Below are 16,348 nucleotides of genomic sequence, written 5' to 3' on the forward strand. Positions count from 1 at the left end.
CCTAGAACTTAGAAATACTTGAAACTAACCAACCTAAGGACATCACCCACACATCCATGCCCGAGGCAGGATTCGAACCTGCGACCGTAGCGGTCGCGCGGTTCCAGACTGAAGCGCCTAGAACCGCTCGGCCACACGGCCGGCCCATGTTTATGTAGTGCTGGGAATTGTCAAATACGGACGACTGTGTCCAGATGGTGGACCGGTTGCTTTCTATAGCTCAGTATGGACTGTACGAAGGAAGTGGCAGAGGGAAGATTACGGACACTATAACAACACAGTTCTGCAAAGGTTGGCACCCATCTTGGCAGTTCAGTAGGGTCACAGACAGTCACTGCTAGAAATTTGTGAGAATTCTGTTGTGAATAAAATATCTTTACTCCAGATTCCAGAAGGGCCCGTTTTGATGACCAATGTTGATAGGCTGTAGGTTCATTACCACTGAAAGTTAGAAACTGGCTATGCACAAGAAACTTTATTGACAGCTGACCAAGACATGTAAAAAGTAGGTCTCTCACTGATAAATTCTGTGGAAATGCCTGTCGCTTTTTTTTCCTTTTAGCATTTTCAGATCATACCTTGACCTTATTGCAACACTGAAATGAGCAGTAAATCTTAAAATCCATGCGTCCAACGAGTCTTTTGGGAAAAAAGCATACAATTTCTAAGAAGCTCATCTGTGGCGAAAGGCAACATAATCCGTGGTGGGGCAATATCGCGGCTACTCTATAGCGGACGTTTACCCTCTCCTGCCATATTCTCTCTCTCCTCTTTTCAGGGCGATTGATGTGAAAGATACGGCTAGTCCATAAATCAATCAGCAGCAGGCTTTTGTTTCGTGGACAGCATCTTGACAGCGACTGACGCCCGATATATTATCGGACATCCGTCTGTTGCGGTATCACGTGACACCGCATCGGCAAGAGGGGCGCGTGCTTGTCGCTCGTGTCACTAGAATGCGCCGCTGTGCTACTTCTGCGTTTAGAATCTAGATTGACATAAAACCTCGCTAGTTGTTCAAATACAGAGCAAAACACGGCAATTTTAAACACTTTTATCACTTTTTACTGTTACTTTCTTGCATTGCAAATCAATCTAATGTATAAGGATAAGTTTAATGAATTACCAACATGTTGTAATTGGTTCGTCTAAAAAAAAGAAAACAATTATTTATATTTGTTTTGGACTGGCAGAGTAACAACAGTTTCTATAGCTCAGTATGGACTGTACGAAGGAAGTGGCAGAGGGAAGATTACGGACACTATAACGACACAGTTCTGCAAAGGTTGGCACCCATCTTGGCAGTTCAGTAGGGTCACAGACAGTCACTGCTAGAAATTTGTGAGAATTCTGTTGTGAATAAAATATCTTTACTCCAGATTCCAGAAGGGCCCGTTTTGATGACCAATGTTGATAGGCTGTTGTTATTCAGAAACATTATTCTCAGTCAAAAAGAGTTAAATACATCCGACTATGATTATCTTCTTACAGCCTATAATAAGAAGAAATAGTAAATCACTACTTTGGTACCTACAGTACAGTATGATATCATATTAAAAGAAGTATATCGCTAATGAACAAAAATTGTCAGGCGCCTTGTTCTATATCTCTTTAACTCTCTTGGTGATCTAAATTATTAATGGAAAATCTCATATAAAGATGTGAAACAAATACTAACAAAGAGATAGAGGGGCTGGCCAGTACTTAGCTCAGTACAGCCGATAGATACACAAAAAACAGAACCGAAAATTTACGTTCCTAGCTTTCGGAACAAAAGTTCCTTCATCAGGGAGGAGAGAGGGGAAAGAAAGGGAAGAAGGTAAAGTGGATTCAGTTACTCACAACCCAGGTTATGAAGCAACAGGGAAGGAAAACAGGGAGGGTAGCAAGGATGGAGGCATGGTTGTCAGAGGGAAGCCAAAGATATTCTACTGTAAGTACTGTGCCAACTTCAAACCAAAGAGGATGCAACAGAAGTAAAGAGGTATACAGTATAAAGATAAACACAACTATGTAGGATGAATAGATGCGTGAATGCCTAAGAGGAAAGGGAAACAGGAGAAGACTGAAGAGTAAATGGGAGTGAGGTTCAGTCCTGGGGGATGGCGGGATGAAAGGATGTGTTGGAGTGCAAGTTCCCATCTCCGCAGTTCAGAGGGACTGGTGTTTGGTGGGAGAAGCCAAATGGCACATAAGGTGTAGCAGGTTCCTAGGTCCCTACAATTATGCTGGAGGGCATGCTCCGCTACTGGGTATTGGACATCTCCTTAGGCGGACAGTTCATCTGTGTCCGTTCATACGCTCAGCCAATTTAGTTGTTGTCATACCGATGTAAAAGGCTGTGCAGTGGAGGCATGTCAGCTGATAAATGACATGTGTAGTTTCACACGTGGCCCTGCCTTGAATTGTGTATGTTTTACCAGTAGCGGGGCTGGAGTAGGTGGTTGTCGGGGGATGCATGGGGCAGGTTTTGCAGCGGGGTCGGTTACAGGGGTAGGAACCGCTGGGTAGAGAAGGTAGTCTGGGAATATTGTAGGGTTTAACAAGGATGTTACGGAGGTTAGGGGGGCGACGAAAGGCAACTCTCGGTGGTGTGGGGAGAATTTTGTCAAGGGATGATCTCATTTCAGGGGTTGACTTGAGAAAGTCATATTCCTGGCGGAGTAATTTGTTGATGTATTCGAGGCCAGGATAATATTGGGTGACAAGGGGGATGCTTCTGTGTGGTCTGGGGGTAGGAACATTGTTGTTGGACGGGGAGGAATGTATTGCTCGGGAGATCTGTTTGTGGACAAGGTCTGCAGGATAGTTGCGGGAGAGGAAAGCACTGGTCAGGTTATTGGTGTAATTGTTGAGGGATTCATCACTGGAGCAGATACGTTTGCCACGAATACCTAGGCTGTAGGAAAGGGAACGTTTGATGTGGAATGGATGGCAGCTATCAAAGTGAAGGTACTGCTGTTTGTTTGTGGGTTTGATATGGACAGAGGTGTGGATATGAGCTTCAATAAGATGAAGGTCAACATCCAGGAAGGTGGCTTGGGTTTTGGAGAAGGACCAGGTGAAATTCAGATTCGAAAAGGAGTTGAGGTTATGGAGGAAATTAAGGAGTGTTTCTTCACCATGAGTCCAGACCACAAAGATGTCATCTATAAACCTATACCAGGCCAGGGGAAGCAGCTGTTGGGTCTTCAGGAAAGCCTCCTCCATGTGGCCCATGAAGAAGTTAGCATAGGACGGAGCCATCCTGGTTCCCATGGCCGTTCCCCTGATTTGTTTGTAGGTCTGGCCTTCAAAGGTGAAGTAATTATGGGTTAGGATAAAGTTGGTAAGTGTGATAAGGAACGAGGTTTTTGGAAGATCTTCGGGTGGGCGTTGGGAGAGAGAGTGCTCAAGGGCAGAGAGACCATGGCTATGTGGGATGTTTGTGTAAAGGGATGTAGCATCTATGGTGACAAGAAAGGTTTCAGGTGGGAGAGGAGTGGGAATGGATTTGAGGCGTTCTACATTTAGTTCCGAAAGCTAGGAACGAAAATTTTCGGTTCTGTTTTTTGTGTATCTATCGGCTGTACTGAGCTGAGGTAAGTACTGGCCAGCCCCTCTATCTCTTTGTTAGTATTTAACTCTCTTGGCAAGCAGCTACCGGTCGTAATCTGATGAGTAGAATCAGGTGAGGTCTTTCAAACCTGATCTCGCACTAGCGACAGTAATCCATATACCCTTCAAATTATTAGGGTTCTTAAATAAAACTTTGCAGTTATGAAATTGATTAAAACTGCAGCCATTTTGTTTACAGTCTATTAAAAAATACAAGTTTGTTCTTTGAGGTGGGCATGCCCACTGTAACGGACTCTAGACAAAATGTCCACACGTAAGTTTTAGTTAATGTTACACAGCAGTGAATGTATAATGTATGAAAATACCCTTTCATTTTTAGCGAAGCTGTTAGGTTTCCTGTGGCACACAGACAGTAACAGGAATATCTTTTATGACTAAACGTCTGTCCGCAGTCTGTATTTTGGTGTTCAAGTTTATTTTTGATGGTTATGGGAAATGAAATCTAAAAACCAAAATAGTGACAGATTAGATTTTAGGTGTCATTATTTACGATACGTATAGGAAATAAAACGCAAAAATCTAAATACAGACAGTTGGCAGCCTTTTATTTAGAAAACATACTTGCTTCAGTAGTAAGTGTGTTTAAAAGCTCCAGCCTATAGCCACGCCTTCTACTATGTAAAGTTTAAGACTTTTTTGCAGTTGCTTCTTCTCTTATGCATCTCTTGTTCTCTTTATCATGTCATTATGTCGTTTGTAGCCTTTCCACTTCTATTCTGAAATTAATTTTTTAAACTTATAGGGGTACATCTTTTTCGCACATTTGTGATGGCTCTGAGCGCTATGGGACTTACATCTGAGGTCATCAGTCCCCTTGAACTTAGAACTACTTAACCCAACTAACCTAAGGACATCACACACATGCATGCCCGAGGCAGGATCCGAACCTGCGACCGTAGCGGTCGTGCGGTTCCAGACTGAAGAGCCTAGAACCGCTCGGACACTGCGGCCGGCGCAGCTTATGGGAACATTTATTTTGATTTGCCAGGATGTATTTCCTCTGACACCTGTTAGTAACGGTATGGTTTCACGAATAACTTTACCCAGTGGCTGGGTAAATATAGCTGCACTGAATTAGTGGACTTGATAATCTCTGCCAGTAGCTAGAATTCTTAACATAGCTATTAGCCTCATCTCGGGGCATGTAGCTTCCTGATCACAGTACCTTTTCATCGGGTGTGGCTTTAACAGTTCGGGAAAGCCTTCCTCGTCCATTTGTAAATAATTTCGTGATCATATGATACCAGCTCTTTTCGGTAAAGAAGCGTGCGTGAATTTATTTTTCTCCGTTAGCCATTTCTTTTCCCACACCTTTATCTCCCCTTTCTTGGCGTTTTTAGCAGTAAAACAGCCAAGACAAATACCAGTGTTTGTGTCTGTGTAGTTCGAAGCACCACCTCGTAGAAAATAACCTCAATGGTCGTAAGATTAACTGTTCGCAACCAGCGACAGGAACAGGGCGGCGCTGTAATCGCTGAACGCAGTCGGTCGGGTAGCGCGCTGGTTGCCGTGAAACTGTCGGTCGGTCGACAAACTGGTTGGTGTTCAGGGCTCTAAAGTAGTACAATCGTGATAAAGATCAGCAAAATTTATGACCCGTTGGGTGTATGGTTCTATTGCTAGAGAACCACAACTGAATTTCGTCAGAGAGTTACTCACTTTTGATGGAATTTAGTAAAATTAGCAATTATATGTAAATTCACTGCACAACAAAGTGCAAGGACCACTTTTTCGAAGACACTTAATTGTCTTCCTTTCTGACCCATAATTTTGACATCTGGCTCAAAGGTGCCTACAACACCCCTGCGACGTCACCCTTGGGCTCGGCGACGTTTTAGACAACTAGGTGTCGACACATGTGAAGAAAGGCCGCAGCTCCGAAGTTCATGCGAACCGTAAGGTGGGTTAACGATGTCACCTTGACACCAAGTTTCACCACAATTCTGCCCGTAGACGCCATGGATATGCCACGTGGTGGGGAGGTCGTCACATTCCCTCTCACCAACACTTCACCTCTTCTTTTGACGCCTGTGCGATGCAGGTCAGAACTGCGATACCCAGTGCTGAAATTACGCTGTTAAAAATGGGTGCCCGAGAAAAACATTTCAGACACACTGCCCTTCAGTATCGACATGAAAAAGCTTCAGGGGGTCGCAGAAATGCCCTTTGCTGCTTGAGATTACGTTCAGATTTCGTCGAATGGCTCTGAATGGTCCCTTGTTATTCCATCCTGTATACCGGATCAGAATCCGCCTGCTTGACGTGCTTGCCTCCCACGCACTGGGCCCGGGTTCGATTCCCGGCTGGGTTGGAGATTTTCTCCGCTCGGGGCCTGGGTGTTGTGTTGTCCTTATCATCATTTCGTCATCATCGGCCGCAAGTAGCCCAATGTGGCACCGACTGAAATAAGACTTGCACTTGGTGGCAGAACCCGACTGGGACATCCTGGGCCAATGCCATACGACCATTTCATTTTTTTACCGTATCAGAAATTGCGGTCGCACTACACACCAGAGGGGTCAGATCACATTTAATGGCGTTGCAACCCCATGATGTCCTTGCAGCAGGGCTGAAACGCCCAGGGGGGGTGACAGCGTTGTCGAACATTGGCAAGAACGTCGCCCGGTTGCCCATCGCACTGCCAACTGTCGTTTTTGACATGTGTGTTAAGCAACGCCCCAAGGGAAGGGGTGGTTTGACTGAGATCTTTTATGCCACCCCGTGAGGTCTTTTCTGAGCGTCGGTGTGTGTGAAATGTTTGCCTCTGCCAGCTATAAGAAAACCGCGTGATTTCAAATCTGGATATAGCGGTTCTAACCTAAATCACAGACGCATCAAAAGGAGGGGTGAAATGTGGGTAAGACGCAATGTGACGACCTCCCCATCGTGTGACAAGTCCACGTTGGCGCCGGGCTGAATTGTGGTGAAATCTGGTGCCAATGTGTCATCATTACCCTACTTCACAGCTTACATGGACTTCACAGGTACGGCACTTTTTTTTTTCTTTTGCATGTTTCGACACGTTGCTGTCTGAAGCGTCGCAGGGTGAAGTCACACGGCGCCACGTTTTTGCACCATCACAGCAGACGTTTGTGGCCACTTTCCAGCCAATTTTAAACCTGTGCGTGCCAACGGGAGACAATTACGGGATTTCGAAAAAGAGCCTCTTTAACTTTGTTGCACAGTGTTCACTACCATCTGTTGACATGACATCGATAAACAGGGTAAGATGCAGTTACCAACAATCTCCACGTGACATTAGCGCTTAGCATATACCATCTGGCGTAGTCTCTCGTGATATTATTAACATTATTTTACAACTGATTTTGATATCTTAAAAAGTAGCATAGTTGAGAGACACTGAACTTTAAAAAGCCTAGAACAAAAATACTCATCGAAGAGCAAACTGGTCACAATGACCACTAGATAAACAGACACATCACAGAATCACGCTAAACTTAGTTTAAATTCGGCATCTACATTTACGTGCATATTAATAATAGTGTTAACGTATAAATATCGTTTGGCATTATTGGTTGGGATATCTCATGGGGAGGGTCTAGCTGTCTGTCGGAGAGGGGGATCTTCCTCCGTACACAGTGGCCCCTTGCCTTCTGGATATGTAAGAGTTGTGCCGTATGTGTAATTGTAGATTGTGGCTGGATGTAATGGGCGGGTGTATAATATAGTGTTATGCTGGTATTGTATATGAAGATGAGAGAAGGTGAAACCTGGTGCCGGCTCAATAGTCTACTCCTCTCTAAAAGGGAGGAGCGGACAGATCACCATCAACAGTATCATACTCTTTCACTTTATGAGACACACTAATGGGGGGTTTGGAATTTTATTCCGGACATTCGCGCGAAGACTGGTGGCCACGAAACTTACGCCATCACCACTTCTCCCCTTTGTGGCCAAGCAGTGGTAGTGAAACATTAATCCATCAATAGGATTCTGACCGGCTTACCTGCAGTCTAGCGCCACCGCAAGGGATGCATTAAAATCCTCAGCTACGCAAGTGAGTAATAATAGTGGTTGTCTGCGTAAATCTCGGCGGAATGTACTGGAATACTTCCAACTCAATGGTCGCAAAGAAAAACAAACAAAACAGGATTTTTTCCCTAACGCTTTTCAAGACTATGTCAAAGGGCTATAAAATTACAAGAAAAATTTTCTTCTTCCTCTTGGCTTGTAAGGGACTCAACTCCCGAATCGATCATACACGTTGTCTCCATATGCTTCCGCCTTGTGCTACCGTATCTCAGTTATTTATGCCCATCGTACTGCAAACGGTTTTATTTCATCGACACCTGCACTGCTGGGTCTTCCCCTTCATCCCTTGCCAAATGACTTCTACATGTATATTCTTGAAACCACTCGATTCTCTTTCATTCTGCACTGTCCAAATGAAGTAATCTTGAATTTACTACGCTCCTTATTGTTGCCCATTGTGAAAGTTTTTTGATTTCTGTGCTGTGTCTTCTCTTCCAGCTTTGAGATTAATTATCATAGTACGGAGCAACTGTTTTCCTACAAACTTAGTTTTCGAATACTTGTAATTAGCGTTCTTCCATTTATTTAAAGTAGTATTTCTGCAGCAGGGGGCTGTTGATTTTGTTACTTAGCTTCGTTTTAGTTTTCTTTTTCAGTTGTTTACACCCTTGAAGTTTCGGCATGGAACAGTAGGCTATATTAGCAGTCTCATTTTCACTTCTTTTGTTTGATTTTCGATGCCTATGATTATGCCGAGAAATTTTAACTGTTAAACGCGTTCGAATTTATGTTTGCCAACTTTAGATGCGATTGGTAGCTTGTGCACTTCCACATTTTTGAACTATTATGTACTTTGTTTTCTGGCCGTTTACTTTTAAACCAAGCCACTGCAACTACCATGGATATTCTCCCACGCACTTTTACTATAGTTTTCCGCATAGCCGGACACAGCGTTTGCGTCATACGTGAAACACCCTGTGCTTCGTTTTACATATGCTCTGAGAACAGATGACGTATGTGGTACGACAGTTACTAAATGTAACATGTTTCCTACAGACTCATTGTTTATGTTGTTTATCTGAAATTGCATGTTAAGATTTTTTTTACTTAATATTTCTGTCAAGCTGCGATCACAGAAACGTCTGCACGTAATTTTGCACTTTTGCCAAGATTTCTACAAGGCACCTCTTGACGTGGAAGCTTCATTTTGATTAAGCAATAATTCTTCGCACACACTTAAATAGCGAGCTTTCTTCAAGATGATTTATGGAACTAGTTCTCGAGTTACTAAATATTATCTGGAAATTTAGGTCATAAGTAATTTTTTTAAAGTGAGGAAAGGGGGGGGGGGGCGTCCTTCTAGCACTTCTTGTCATTTAAAATACGGAATTACAGTACCTATGTTGTTAATAAGAACGATGCAATGTTCCTTCAGATGAGCATCCATGTCAGGAGAAACACTACATCGTTCTCAAAACACAGTCAATGCGGTACTGTATTTATCTGTCGACTCCAGGCACCGAATTTCGATTAAAATGTCCTTTCTAAACGTGAATAACATAATGTGTGTACAAGTACAGTTTGTGAAGTCAGAATGAAGACAAAAGAAAGTTTGGGTGTAGCCGTGAGTCGTGCACGGATAGCCGAAGCAGTTAAGGCTACCGCTCGCGTAAAGTGGGAAATCCGGGTTCGAGTCCCGTCCTGGCACAAATTCTTATTATCGTCATTCCCTTATTCAGCTGACGGTTGTTCCTATTCGCAACAGTGAATACGTTTCACATAATTTAAAACAGATTAGTTTTCAACCGAAAAACATCATACCGTCAACGCACCAACTTGTAGCCCACACATATAGAGACGTGTAACTGAGAAACGAGTCCAACGTTGTGGCAGTCGCAGATAGTGGAACGTCTATTACTACTTTCCTTTATACAAGGGGTCTCCAAACTTTTAGTCCGCGGGCCACATTGACCCTCCGCGCCACATTGACTCCTCCACGAAGTCATAAGGGCCAAGATCTACCTAGTGGGATTAGAGCACCCTAGCACTCCACCGTAATGTAAGGCTAAAGGAAAGATGAAATCGCAAAAATCTAAGGTTGTGGGAATAGCTAACACTGAAACGAGTTACGATTTTTATTTAATTACATAATTTTGATTGGTGGACGTACCTGACCGAAATTCTGGCGTATTTTATTCTGGCGAATTTCACCGGCAAAAAAGTAAGTCATTGCACATTCTTCACGAAAGCGTCCTGCAAAGTTAACGAAATCTCAAAATCATTGTTAGCAACACTATTATTGCAAAACGTAACAGAGGTAGCGTATGTCAACGCATTGTTATTTCAAGCGGCGCAACAATAAGTTAAGTTATGTAGTCTTGTAGCAAGTAGCAGAGTCAGAGCATATACACTCCTGGAAATGGAAAAAAGAACACATTGACACCGGTGTGTCAGACCCACCATACTTGCTCCGGACACTGCGAGAGGGCTGTACAAGCAATGATCACACGCACGGCACAGCGGACACACCAGGAACCGCGGTGTTGGCCGTCGAATGGCGCTAGCTGCGCAGCATTTGTGCACCGCCGCCGTCAGTGTCAGCCAGTTTGCCGTGGCATACGGAGCTCCATCGCAGTCTTTAACACTGGTAGCATGCCGCGACAGCGTGGACGTGAACCGTATGTGCAGTTGACGGACTTTGAGCGAGGGCGTATAGTGGGCATGCGGGAGGCCGGGTGGACGTACCGCCGAATTGCTCAACACGTGGGGCGTGAGGTCTCCACAGTACATCGATGTTGTCGCCAGTGGTCGGCGGAAGGTGCACGTGCCCGTCGACCTGGGACCGGACCGCAGCGACGCACGGATGCACGCCAAGACCGTAGGGTCCTACGCAGTGCCGTAGGGGACCGCACCGCCACTTCCCAGCTAATTAGGAACACTGTTGCTCCTGGGGTATCGGCGAGGACCATTCGCAACCGTCTCCATGAAGCTGGGCTACGGTCCCGCACACCGTTAGGCCGTCTTCCGCTCACGCCCCAACATCGTGCAGCCCGCCTCCAGTGGTGTCGCGACAGGCGTGAGTGGAGGGACGAATGGAGACGTGTCGTCTTCAGCGATGAGAGTCGCTTCTGCCTTGGTGCCAATGATGGTCGTATGCGTGTTTGGCGCCGTGCAGGTGAGCGCCACAATCAGGACTGCATACGACCGAGGCACACAGGGCCAACACCCGGCATCATGGTGTGGGGAGCGATCTCCTACACTGGCCGTACACCACTGGTGATCGTCGAGGGGACACTGAATAGTGCACGGTACATCCAAACCGTCATCGAACCCATCGTTCTACCATTCCTAGACCGGCAAGGGAACTTGCTGTTCCAACAGGACAATGCACGTCCGCATGTATCCCGTGCCACCCAACGTGCTCTAGAAGGTGTAAGTCAACTACCCTGGCCAGCAAGATCTCCGGATCTGTCCCCCATTGAGCATGTTTGGGACTGGATGAAGCGTCGTCTCACGCTGTCTGCACGTCCAGCACGAACGCTGGTCCAACTGAGGCGCCAGGTGGAAATGGCATGGCAAGCCTTTCCACAGGACTACATCCAGCATCTCTACGATCGTCTCCATGGGAGAATAGCAGCCTGCATTGCTGCGAAAGGTGGATATACACTGTACTAGTGCCGACATTGTGCATGCTCTGTTGCCTGTGTCTATGTGCCTGTGGTTCTGTCAGTGTGATCATGTGATGTATCTGACCCCAGGAATGTGTCAATAAAGTTTCCCCTTCCTGGGACAATGAATTCACGGTGTTCTTATTTCAATTTCCAGGAGTGTATTTGATAGTTCTGTTGAGTGATTGTGTCTATGTTGCGAGTGTCTCACGAGTTTTTTAGTGTTTTATGCGCTGTTCTAGTAGGTGAGACGACGAAGTGTCAGACTGTTCGAAGTTTGAATTCTAAGAGACATGGAAAATCTGAAAGTCGAAATACGTATAGCACGACTTGAGTATTTTTTCACTGAATATTCAGTGGAACTACAGTGTAATTGTATTTACTTTAGTAATTTAAGTATTTTAAAAATAAATTGAGTGCACTTTGTTTAGGCAGACTACTCCCTAGTTCTATTAGTATTAAATAGCACAATTTTATTTTCAGGTTACAAATTTTTGTGAAGTTCTATACAAATATAGAAATGAAATGAAGGATTGACAGTGAACGTAGAATTTTTAAAGATCAGTGGGGATGTCACTATTTCGTGGCGGAGTCAAGCAACAAACCAATGTGTATAATTTGCAATGAAGCAATATCAGTCTTCAAAGAATACAATATAAAACGCCATTACGAGACTAAGCACTCTCAGATTTACTCCAAGTTTACAGGATGCGAACGATTAGAAATGTATAAGTATCTGAAACGCCAGCTAAAAACCCAGAAATCGCTGTTTAAGAAAGTAAATGCTGAACAATATGCAGCAACTCGTGCTAGTTTTCGTATGGCTCATTTAGTAGCGAAACAGTGCAAGCCATTTACCGACGGTGAATTAATTGAGAACTGCATTATTGCAACAGCAGAAGAAATGTATCCAGAAAAAGTTAATTTATTTAAAAAAACATAAGTTTGTCGGCAAACACTGTGAGTCGAAGAATACATGACATTGCACAAAATATATCAGCACAACTGCGTGACAAAAATCAAGACAGACTGGTTCTCTTTGGCCGTGGATGAGTCAATAGATGTATCAGATACTGCTCAAGTACTACTTTTTATTCGAGGGATTGACGTTCACAGTATTCACGAAACGACCACTGGCGAAGATATTTTTAAAGGAGTTGAAAGGGCAGTTCAGAAAAACAATCTTCAGTGGAAGAAATTAAAATGTATTACAACTGATGGTGGCAAAAACATGTGTGGGAAAAGTAACGGTGTTGTTGCTCTCCTTTCTAAGGCCGTAGAAAATGACGGTGGCTCAAAACCGTTAGTAGTGCATTGTATTATTCACCAACAGTCTTTGTGTGGAAAACATTTAGATATGTCAGAAGTTTTAAAGCCAGTTATTTCAGTTGTTAATTATATCAGATCCCATGCACTCAGTCGTCGCCAGTTCCGCGACTTTCTTGAAGATATTGACGAAAGCGACTTGCCATATTATACTGCAGTGCGCTGGCTCAGCCGCGGTAAAGTTCTGACCCGTTTTTTTTAACTCCGAACAGTAACTAAAATTTTTTTGAACGAAAGGAAATGCCCTCTAGCTGAGTTACGGAACGGTGAGTGGTTATGGAAGCTAGCATTTTGTACGGACTTGACTAAACGTATGAATGACCTCAATTTAAAATTGCAAGGTGAAATCCAGATTCTGCCTGATTCATACACGCATGTTAAGTCCTTTAGACAAAAGATTTTTTTGTTTCAATCTCAGTTGAACAAAGTATGCTTCACGCATTTTAATACATGCCAAACATTCAGTCAGCAAACTGAGATCCCGTTTCCTGCAACTTTCGCAACTGAAGCTTTGGGCGCTTTAAAAATTAATTTTGAATCACGTTTTTCAGATATTGGCGCAAATTCAAACGATATCAAGATATTTCAAAATCACTTTGACTTGGATATAGAAGCGTTACCTGCAGAACTTCAGTTTAAAAATTATTGATTTGCACTGTAGCGACTTTTTTAAAGAAAAACATTCAAAGTCAACATTACTGGAATTTTATAAGTGTCTTCCATTCACACAGTTTCCAAATTTACATAAATTTGCCCGTGGCTTTTTTTCCGCTTTTGGCACTACTTACTTGTGTGAAAAACTTTCTCCAAAATTAAACATGCAAAAAGTATTTACAGATCAAAATTAAGTGATGAGCATTTGAAGTCGCTCATGATTATCTCTACCAGTAAACTTTATCCACAACTGGAGGTAATTATAAAAGGAAAGTTACAGCTACATAAAAGTCACTAATTACCAATAAGATGTTAAATTTCTTTACGTGAATACTCTAACACTGTGAGCTTTCAAGATATAAATTAATTACAGTTATTTTTATGCAACAGTTACAACTAAAATATCCAATATCATTATGTACACCAGGTATTTTATACGATTTACTTGCTATGTGTATTTTACAAAGTAATCAAAAGAAAGTGAAACCTCGCTTAAGAATCATCTTCCACAACGATTGACTACTAAGGCTAGACTCGTGCGTAGAATAAAATGCAAAGAATTTTTTTACTTAAAATATTTTCGCCAAACTAGTCTGTTAACCGTTCTTTTTTTTTACTATCGCACGGAGTCTGTCTGTTTATTGTGGATAGCCGCAAGTTTAACCATGACCTTCCACTTTGTAAAGATTGAGCTCCGACAATGTCGCGGTGTATTGGTCGCGATAGGCCTCTAAATTCAATTGTTGGCAGTATAAGTTCCACCTCAAATATTTGGCAGGCCGGATACCGGGGATGTCCGGCAGCTAACGTTTGCCGGCCCTCGCGGGCCGGTTTCGGCCCGCGGGCCGTAGTTTGGAAACTCCTGCTTTATACTGTTTGCCGCAGGAATTTTAGAAAGTCACAACAAACTTTAGCGGAAAAAGTAGTATACCTTTAGATGTTCCAAGCTCACTTAAGATTTATTGTTGCAATAGTTCATACAGAGTACATGAAACGATTACATTTACACACCAATAGCACAAGCATTTCTGAGGTTACCATGTATAGATCCATGCTGAAACACGCATATTAGTACGTGGTCTAGCCTTCACGGGCGGAAGTTCAGGCGCTGACCCGTAAGAGATTGGTTGACGATTCGCACGAGGCACTTCTCGTTCTATCAAATCCCACACATGCTCGATTCGAGACTAGTCTTGAGATCGTGCTGGCCACGAAAGTTGCTGCACATCTTGCAGAGCACGTTAAATTTCACCGGCAATGTGTGGACGAGCATTATCCTGTTGGAACAACACATCGCCATCCTGTTGCAAGAATGGCAAAAGAACTGGTCCAACAACATTCTGCATGTACCGTACCTTGGCTAGTGTCCCCCTCCAGAAACACCAGAGGTGGACGATAGTAGTAGCTTATTGCAACACTGACCATAAGGCCTGGGATGGGGCCAGTGTGTTTTGGATAAATGCACTCTACGAGACAGTGCTCACCAGGTCTACGTCGTATGTGCAAACGACCATCACTTGCATGCAGGCAAAATCGCTTTCATTGCTGAAGACCACCGCGCACCATTCCATCTTCCAAGTGATGCTCTTATGCCACCAGTTGAGCCGTGCACGGTGATGCTGTCTGTGGCTTGAGTGGAAGACTGGCTAGAAGTGTAGAGTCCTACTGCTAGTAACCGGTTCGCAACAGTTCATTTGGATACGCCTGGTGCTCTTATTTGTGCTGTAGTAACTGTGCGATCTGCCACGGCTGACCTTACAATCTCGCTGACGTCTGCAGTGCTTGGACGACCAGAACCTGGTCTACGAGTGTGAAAATGTTCACATGATCACTGATACCAGCACTGCTGCAGAACTGACGCACCACGTCCAACGTATGCAGTAATTTTCCGTAAGGATCATCCCGCCACAATGTGACCACATTCAAACTGCAGGAAACACGCGTGCGTCTCAGTGCCGTGGTTGCTTGCTTACTTCATACTTTTCCACTACACTGAGCCTTTTGGCTGTGAGCATTCTCTTTTAAAGAGTAGACGCATATGATGCTCTGATAGCTATGCCGCTACGCTACCTGTTAGCGGACGACGTTGAAACCATTATCAGAACATCTACAATCCCCCACATGGCATATGCCGTCATCGGATCAAAATTGACATCGTCTTTCCAGGTGTACTAATTTCTTTCACCGACAGTGTAGACTGTTGTTCATACAGGACGAGTGGAACAATCCAAACGCAGAACGTCTATTTGCCAATCCATTTATAGCTCTACCTGTGAATCTGTTAGCAGAAAACAAAGAATTTTTAACTGACAAACATGGTTATCTTAGGCATAAAAAATGGTTGCTACAGTACCTCGTTAGACAAATCGCAAAGTGTGAGGAATTGCGATGGTATAATACTCCCTTATTTGCCCTCTTACACTTTCAACCGCATCAGCTTTCGCCATTTTGTGTGATATGCACTGCATCCAAGTCTTAGAACACAGGTCTGAGACATTAAAATTGTTACAAATTTATTAAGTGATTTTGTATAATGTTTTCAAAGCTTATTTCGGGAAAAAATAGTGCAAAAATTCCATCACATACTGTTATTTCACAAACTGCTTGTCTAGTTTTAGCTTATTTCGATATTTGAGCACTCTAGTGAGTTTGAATTTTGTTTTTTTGGATCTCCATAAACTGTTATTTATACTAGATATAAGTAAAATAAAGAGTGATTAGGAGAAACCAGTAGTATTTTCACGTCAGTGCCTGTCTGTCCTACACAATGTTAATAAGTATGCTTCTATACCAGTTGGACACTCGGTTTACTTAAAAGAATGTTACGAAAACCTTGAACTGGTTTCAAGCAAACTCTGCTATTCAGACCACAAATGGACGCTATGTGGTGATTTAAAAGTGATTTCAATGCTGCTTGGTCAACAAAGTGGCTAACAAAGTTCCCTTACTTTCTCTGTGAATGGGACAGTAGAGACAGAAAGCAACATTACATAAAAAAAACTTTGCTCTTGAGAAATACCTTATAGGTAGGGGTTAAAAATGTTGAGAGGAAAAGCGTTGTGGATCCCAAAAAGGTGTTACTTCCACCA

This window comes from Schistocerca americana, chromosome 2 (genome assembly GCF_021461395.2).
Source record: "Schistocerca americana isolate TAMUIC-IGC-003095 chromosome 2, iqSchAmer2.1, whole genome shotgun sequence".
NCBI classification, from domain to species: Eukaryota; Metazoa; Arthropoda; class Insecta; order Orthoptera; family Acrididae; genus Schistocerca; species Schistocerca americana.